Below are 9,283 nucleotides of genomic sequence, written 5' to 3' on the forward strand. Positions count from 1 at the left end.
AAGAGAAAGAAAGAAAGACTACAAAATATAAGATGTATACACAAAGAGAGCACACGGCAACACGGCAAGCACCTGACCACTGTCTGTTCCCCTGTAAAGGACATGACAAAGCACAGCATACACATGAATATACCTTCACATATCTATCTATATGTCTACATATGATACCTACATAGGCATTCCTACATCTATTTGTGTGTTTCTCTTAGCTTTAACAACTGAGTTTCAGCTTCTTCAGCAAATTTCTGCAAAATCATTCAGCACCTCTCTGGGTTCATACTGCACAGTCACAGAAAACACAATTTATTTTAATGGGTCTTCCAGCTGCAACACTCAGCTCTGCCCTGCTCTCTTTCTCCTGTTCTCCCTCTCACACTCACAAAAACAGACCAACAATGTCTATAAGCAGGGCTGCAAGCTCAGTGTCCCACAGCTCTCTGACACGACAGCTCCACACACAAACATGAGTGAACATAATGGCCTCTGGGAATCTGTGCACAGCCTTTATGACGTAGGTGTATTGACAGCATTGGAGCCCTGACAGTCCCAAAAGAGTCTGCCTGTCAGCTTCCTCCTCTTTGTGTGTGTGTGTGTGTGTGTGTGTGAGTAAAGGAGTGCAATCAATAGTCATCTGTAACTGACTAGCTTTTGGAGTCAACCCAAATCAACATGGCCACCACAGCTAATAAATATTACAAACACAACTGTTATAACAGGCATTGAGCTAAGGTTTTAGGTCTTAGTAGATGAGAGTTTTCCCCAACACATGCTCCAAGTACTAACAGCTTATGTGACATTGGTAAAACTTTGGCATGCAAGGCTGTAGGTGATATTAATTCCTTCAAGGAATGCTAGTTTCATTTAATTTATTATTTTATTTTTGTTGTGGTTACTGAGTTGAGTGTACTGATGGTTTGGTCTTGGTCTTTGGTTTGTACTCCCAGGTGAGACCTTTCAGAGTGGAGTATGCATGTTGTCCATGTGCTAGCAAGAGTTTCTCTACAGGAATTCCACTTTCATACACAGTCCATAAACATGTTTGCTAATAATTGTCTCAAAGTGTGAGTGTGAAACTGTTGTTTCATAAACCTTTACATCACAGTCAATTTTCATAACATAGTCATTTATGCTGAATTTTATAGTAATTTGCAAGTGAAAATAATGTGGTAGGCAGTGAGTTTTACTACTGTCAATGCAGGAATAACAGCGTAATGCAAAATGGATGGTGATGTCAAGATTTAGACAACACGTTCTCCTGAGCTGCTATGAAATGTTTTAAAGATGGTAAACTCCACTTTGTGAGCTGTCCACTCAGACTAGCTCATATGCACTGTCAAAAGATGTGTGCATGATTCTAATATTCACATTTGTATTTGTATGTCAATAAAATGCTTGTACAAAAAACTTGACTGTCATGTTCGTGAGTCTGAGAAATTGTGCGGATTAGGATTGTTTTTATGTGAGTATGAATCTAAAAGCTGTGAGTGCAAAGTCTTGTGAATACAACTCTAATTTCTTCCCTTCTCTATGGACACGAATTCAAGTTTGTGGGTACGAGTAGTAAAGTGTTGGAATGACGTCACAGGGCGGAGTAATAATGCTATAATTCGTACAGGCTCACTGTTGTGGTGGTTGTTAAATTGAAAAACTTTATTACAGTAAATACAAAGGTGCCACTACAGAACACTGCTCTATTCTCCTTCCTCTGGTATTTCTACCCACACTCTCTTCCACCCCATGCTGTCACAGCAGTACCATCTAGTGACAAGAAGTAATACCAGCTACAAAACAGAGCGCAACCTTTCCCCTGTTATCCAAACAAACAAACAACCTAATTCACTTTAAGCTAAAGTAGCAATTTCTCAGAAAGATGAATGGTAATTATAAGGCAAAATAAAATGTCTGCAATTTATCCTTAACCCTTCACTTGGTAGGAGTGCCCATTATTTGCAGTCTTCTTCATAAAACACAAAATACAATCTAAATTAGCTGAAAATCACACATTCCTTCACATTCCTTCAGTATTTTTCCCAAACATTTTTGAAACCAGATTATTTCATTCATTCACATACTCTTGTCCATGTTGGTGCATGTCTTCCTTTTGCAGAACAGTTTGCTTTGATGTCCGTTTTGGGCTGAGGGGCTCCTCTGCTGTATTAGTCTTTGGTGTTTCATTTGAGCCCTGTGAGAAAAGTGAGAGACATGTTGCATTTCATCTTTTCCCATCACTGAGGATGAACAAGCTCAGGCCAGTCTGCTGCTGTACAGACGAAAGATCACTATACTGGGTCTCTCCTTTTCCCACATGACTTCTTCAATCTGACCGTAGCTCTAACAGTGACTTTTGCAGGTTGGCTTCTGTTTTTGTTTGTGGATTGTGCACTTTTACATGTTGTCGAACCATTTTAGCTCTAATATAGTTGTACTGTTCATTGTCCTTAGATGGAAGCAAGTGAAGCCATTTAGCTGTAAAGCATTTCTTCCGGGGTCATTGTGCACTTTGTGCTACATCAGAAGGGAAGTAGGGATGAAATGTGAAGGGATTCCCTGTGGCCAGGCTGAGGCAAGACAAAGCAAGGCAGCTTTATTTGTACAGCACATTGCAGCAACAGGGCAACTCAAAGTGCTTTCACCATTTCACCATTCACCAAGAACAGAATGCATAGTTTTGCAATAGTTCAACATTACATTATCACACTGGCTAGTAGATGGGCGTAATCTTGCTGGGGACCCAGTCCCAGTGATGGTGATCTGTCAAACAGAATCTCAAAGGGTTCTTTTTCTCTTTCTCATATTAAAATCAAAGGAAATGCCCTGGGACATGACGGCTCTGTTTTTGTTGCTGTTGTTCTTTATTTGTTTTTTGTTGTTGTTTTTATTTTTACAGTATTTAGCTACTTTTTGTTTTGTTTATATTCTCCTCCTCTCCACACCTCCTGTGCCAGATTATTGAACGCACCCACCATGCAAGTAGTTTTCCAGCAATCTCGACTTCCTGTTCCAAGCTCTTGTTCCCTGGATTCTCCCCTATGCCTCACCCATGTCTGACTCTCACTGGCTGACAGATATCTGGACCTCGACCCCTGCCTGTACCATGGACTCAAACCTATTCCCTACCCTCTTGGATAAGTCTCTCGCTCTCTGGTTTTACGCCTCAGCCCTACCTGGTGAGAACACAGATTCAACCCGTGACTGAGAGGAGTACCAGAGCCATGGGTTGAATTAGTAAGAATTGTTCTGTTCTTACTGACACACACATGAAAGAGTTCTCCAGTTGGCCTATGCCGCTCTCTCGCTCTCAGTGACCCAGGTTAGTGTCTCCACCATCGTAATTCCCAACTTCCTGTGTTTCATCTGGATCACCAAACTACAATGTCTCTCTCACCAGAGCTGCTGCTGGCGTTCCTACTGCTGAGTGATTCAGTCTCTCAGTTGTTTAAAAAAGTTATGTTAACTTTTCACTCCTGTATCATGGCTGAATTGCTTGTTCCCACTAGTGGTTCTTGTTACACAGACAGATATCCCAATGTAAAACAGACTGCACTCAAGCTAATGTCAATGTTTGCATCAACATATGTCTGTGAATGAGTTTTTTTCTACACTTAAGCAAGTGAAGTCTAAACATTGTTCTGTTCTTACTGACACACATGTGAAAGAGTTGCTTTGAGTAGTCACAACAGAGTACAAGCCAAACAGAAAGACACTTGTAAAAAAATAAAGACTTCCCCTGGTCTTTCCTGTGAGTAAGCCTAGAATTGTGTGGAAAAAAGTGTTTTGGGAGACTTGGTTTAAGGTCAGGACCTCCTCAGACCTCATCCTCCTGCTTTTGGACAAATTTGTTTTTCTTGTGCTTTAGGAAAAGACTGCATATCAGAGGGTGAGTAATTTGTGTCTATAGGAAGTGAAACCATCTGGGGTGTAAAAAGAAAAGAAATCCCAGCTGCCCCGGCAGAAGAATCAGCTGATGCATTTCCTGTAGAAATTAGGTCAGAAGAACCTCTATGTGCATGACAATGGCATAGATCAGAAGGTAACAGATAAAAGTGCATTTATTTAGAACAAACTGGCATATTGTGTCTCTGCTCAATATGTTTAGAGGACAACAGGGATGAGCGTTTCAAGCTTTTTCAGTCTTCATCAACAAAACAGTTGTAAATTGTTCTTTCACCACATTTCCTGCTTGACAGTGCATGGATCTGCCACTCAAAAGGTGTGGGTGCTCAAACTCAGACTTTTTTAACAGGAGTATGTGGCTCCAGCCAAAAGCACAATTAGTTTGCCAGACATTGTTATGGTGTATGTTGGAAAACTTAGTAAAAGTAGCACAATGCAGGAAGTACTAACAATGTGATAAGTCAAAAATAGCCTGTTTTAAAACCTTGTGTATCAGTAGCAAGCTATTTCTTCATTGCAATGAGTGTGTGTTTGTGCAGAAACTTTTTTTTTTTCAACCACTGACTGATCAGGAGGTCTCAGCAGTCTCCGGGTTCTGCTTTCTCCTCCCACTCCTGATATAGATCAGAGGTTTTAAGAATGAAGACCTGCTCCGATCAACTGCTTGAAATTTGGACAGTCACTGAGCCAGTGATCCACGGCACAACATATAAACCATCCCTCCTCTGCCACCTCATGACCAGGTGTTGCCTTGACCTTGGGCTGACATTGTGGCAGCATGGTGATAGTTGCCTTATGAGATTCAGCTTCATGCATTGCTGGTTTGGTCTTGGCTCTTGAGGTGCCTTGGTTGTGTTCAGGAATGGCATGCAATCTCAAAGTCCTCAGCTTTGCTTCCACAGCCACAACACAGCTTCTCCTTACAACTAGAGAGACATCTGGGAGGAGGTCATCGAGGAAATAGCAACAGAACTGAGTTTCCCATCAAGGACTTTCAGAGGTGGGGGCCTTCATCGATTTGTCTTGATCTGTGGAATGTGGAATATCTGCTCGAGGAGGTGCTGGTTAGTTAGTGGGTTGAGGAGTGTATGGTGGAGGACACAAGTTAAAATGGGAACTGCAGGGCGCCTTTACCCTAGGCAACTGTGGATAGAAAAGAAAAACGGGCTGTGAGTGTTCATGTTTTACATTTGATTTAACATTTTCAGGTGAATATACAACAGGTTTACCTTTCATTAGTTTTCCCTCAGACATCTGTTTCAGCATTTCTTTACTTGTTTGTGTTTGTTTTTTTTGTTTTTTTTCTCTCTATTAGTTGCTCCAAACTTCCACATTTCCAAAACCTTTTTGTGATTTTACATCATCTCCAAATTTTTAACCATAATCTTTTTTAACTTTCTCCTTTCTTTTTCTTTCAATTTATTTTGTAACACACCCAGTTACATTAAATTGAATGTACCTCTTATTGGGAACCCAATTTTTTTTATTCTAGCAATTTAATTGCTAATTTAATCACACTTTCTGGCCAATGTTTTTTTTTCCATTAGATCCATGATATCACTTTCAGCCACTGTATCTGGTACCCATTTACCTGCCATAATTTCCATATTCCCACAATATGACAATATACAATTTAATACAAAACAAACATCTTTGTGAGGGTTAGTTTCACCAAATATTGCTAAGGTCCCAGACACTTAAGGCTCCAGCATCCTCCATAAGAAGTCAAAAGGTCGGTTCACAGTTTAGTGGTTGCGAGACGTTCCTTTTCACACACACCTTTCATAGTCTACCAGATGCACAGAGCAAAACTCCAGGGAAAACCCCACCAACTGCAGGACATGTCACACTCAAAGCATATATAGTTGTAGTTAGCCAACAAAAGTAACACAGTGACATGTAGCGTGGCAGAGATGTATGATTATGAGTTCTCAAGTGATGAGGATGAGATGAACATGTTTGACGAGCAGGAGGAGGAATACCTGTTACTGTTAACAGAGGCAATAAAATGTAGGAGAGAGCATAGGTGGCATGGTTGCCCACTAAAAAGGACCAGAACCAAGCAGGCAACTGTGAGGGTGCTTTGATGTAAAGCACTTTGAACTGCCTTGTTGCTGAAATGTGCTTTACAAATAAACTTGACTTGACTTCGAAGGATGAGTTTGTGATGTTTTCATCACCGGCCCAAATGGTAGACAGAGTACAAGACTTTTGGAGCATGTGAAACTTTCCATATTGTGTTGGTAAACACATGAAAATCAAAGCTCCACGAATTGCAGGAAGTGGCTTTTTTAGTTACAAAGGTGGGCACTCCATTATTTTGATGGTTGTGTGATGCAAGGCATAGATTCACAATGCTTGACGTTGGGGCATACTGACAGTAATTTCTTATGATCCCTTGTGGTAGATCATCTGAATTTCTGTTCATCTGCTTTACCTAGATATGCTTGTATTATGCTTCAAGTAATGACTGCATTTTGTATCTGTTTCTTTGTGTCTTCATGTGCAGATGGCAATCTCACAAGGAAGGAGCAGATCTACAATTACTGCCACTCTTGTGCACAACGAGTGGTTGAAAATGCTTTTAGCAGCAAGGTGGAGGATCCTTTGCCACCTGGTGGCATTGTTACCAGATAATGTTGAGGACATGGTCAATGCCTGTCTTTTCCTACACAACGACATTGTCTGTACAGATGCTGCAAATGCTCCACCTTTTATGTACATCCCAGCAAACTTTGCAGAATCAGTCAGTGCCACAGGCGAGCTGCGGCCTGGAGATCGGAGAACGCAGGTGGATGGGCACAGCTACGTCATGGACCCAACCATCTGTAAGGAGCCCATCAAGCAGCCCATCTCACCACACAGTACTTTGCTGAGTTTTTCCAGACCTCATAATAGTGGTGTAAGCTATGGAAATTGTGAACAAACGCTACCTGTTATGATTGTAGCCTTCAGAAATGTAACACAAACACCGTGTTTTTGTCATGTGGGCCTGAAAACTTTTTACCAAATTACTGTACATTATGTGTTTGGGGTTGTAAAAATATCACACGACCCTGATGTACACAGTATTGGCTTTAACAAATTAATAAAACTGATGTACATTTGTAGTTTAGGCTTTCAAAATATTAGATAAACACTTTGTATGATGATTATAGGAGTTAAATGATTTTTTAAAAAATGCTACACATTTGTAGTGTAGGCTTTACAATCATCACAGAACCTCAATATAATAGGTTGAGAAAACCACTAATCAGTGAGGCTAACTGTAAAAAAGACTTCAATTTGCTGCGGAGCATAAAGATGGACTCTGGAGCAATGGAAGAAGGTCATGTGGTCTGATGAGTCCAGATTGACCCTGTTCCAGAGTGATGGGAGCATCAGGGTAAGAAGAGAGGCAGGTGAAGTGTTGCCTACTGTCCAAGCCTGTGGGGGCAGTGCTATGATCTGGGGTTGCTGCAGTTGGTCAGGTCCAGGTTCAGCAACAGGATGAGCTCAAAGAATGAGGTCAAAGGTCAGCTGACTACCTGAATATACTGAAGGACCAGGTTATTCAATTAATGGAGTTTTTCTTCCCTGATGGCACGGGCATATTCCAAGATGACAATGCCAGGATTCATCGGGCTTTAATTGTGAAAGAGTGGTTCAGGGAGTGAGAGACATCATTTTCACACATGGATTGACCACCACAGAGTCCAGACCTTAACCCCATTGAGAATCTTTGGGATGTGCTGGAGAAGGTCAGACTCTACCATCATCAATGGAAGATCTTAGTGAAAAGTTACTGCAACACTGGATGGAAATAAATCTCGTGACATTGCAGAAGCTTATAGAAACAATGACACAGTGAATGTGTGACGTAATCAAAGCTGAAGGTGGTCCAACAAAATGTTAGATTGTGTAACCTTATTGTTTTGGTGGCAACATTTTTTTGGCCAGGCAGTGTAGAACAATGCTGGAACTTTGTTGTTTTGATTTGCGACACAGTTGACCTAGGTAGTGTACATCAACAAATAAAAACACAAGAGGTAAATAAAACATATAAAAATCCAAAACAAGAATAAAAACTATAAAATCAAATAAAACACAACCAAAGCAACAAAACAGTTAACAGGTGACAGGTAGGTCACCTTTTGCATATGTGACTAGTTCAACTCTGGGTTCTGCCAGTGGGCATTGAGCGAAATGCTGCTTGTAGACAGTTTCTGGTAAAACAGATAGAGAAGCTCCAGTGTCTATGATGAACTCCAGGACCTGGGAGTTTCCTTGTGGTGCTTCAGTATTCACATGACATGTGATTTTATCAAATGCTGCTGTCATCAGCTTAGCATCATAAACACACAGTATTGCTAATTCAGGAACAGCAACTTCTCTCACTACAACCATAGGTGATTTGCATACTTCGGCAAAATGTCCATTTTTCTTGCGGTTGAGGGGCAGCTGTGGCTCAGTGGTTAGAGCAGTGATCCTCCAACAAGACAGTTGAGGGCTCAGTTCCACCAGTATGCCACATGTTGAAGTGTCATTGAGCAAGGCACTGAACCCCTCAGTGCCTCCAATGTGTGAAACCACTGGTGTATGAATGTAATCTAAACCGATGATTAAACTCTGAAGAATGATTTATTCAGGTTAGCTTAGTGATGTAGTAGAGGGCTGTGTGGATGTGTGTGTGGATGGGTAAATGAGGGCAGATTGTGTTGTAAAGCACTTTGAGTGTCTGGTTGGCTAGAAAGACATTATATAAGTACTGTCAATTTACCATTCATACTTAGCAGCAGAACAGTCATTAGCCAAGTGTTTATTTGATCCACATCTGAAGCAGTGACATTGCTCTTTATACTTGCCTATTTATAATGAATACAGGCAGAGTTTATCTGTTAGCACCCCTTTCCCCTCAAAAATGAGCATCTGCTGTCAAGGCAGACCCAGAATGCAGACTCATCTTAGCTTTAGGGAAAAAAAAAGTTTATTTTTAAATAAAAGAACAAAAAGCTGATGGGGCAGCAAAACTAACCAAAACAAAATGGTTTCTATGAGAAACAAAAAGAGGCGGGGCGAGGCAATGTAAGGCAAGGCATGGAATGGAATGTAAACAAAACAACAGGAGACGAGAGACAATGAACCAGAGAGGAAGTGGAGAAAGAGACCAGGTTTTAAAGCTGAGGGTAATTAGGGGAAGTGGGCACAGGTGAGTGATTACAATTAGGAACAGGTGAAGATGGGCGTGGTAGGAAGACAAGAGATAAACAGAGGAGACGTGAATGAACAACTACAGTCTGTACAGATTCATGCAGGACTGTACTCAAAGCTGAACAGACATGTTGTGGCTCTAGCTTTGTCAAGTGTGAGGTCTTCCTCCAGCAGTAACGCATTCCTAACAGCAATGAGA

Source organism: Kryptolebias marmoratus, linkage group LG2, assembly GCF_001649575.2.
Source record: "Kryptolebias marmoratus isolate JLee-2015 linkage group LG2, ASM164957v2, whole genome shotgun sequence".
Lineage (NCBI taxonomy): Eukaryota > Metazoa > Chordata > Actinopteri > Cyprinodontiformes > Rivulidae > Kryptolebias > Kryptolebias marmoratus.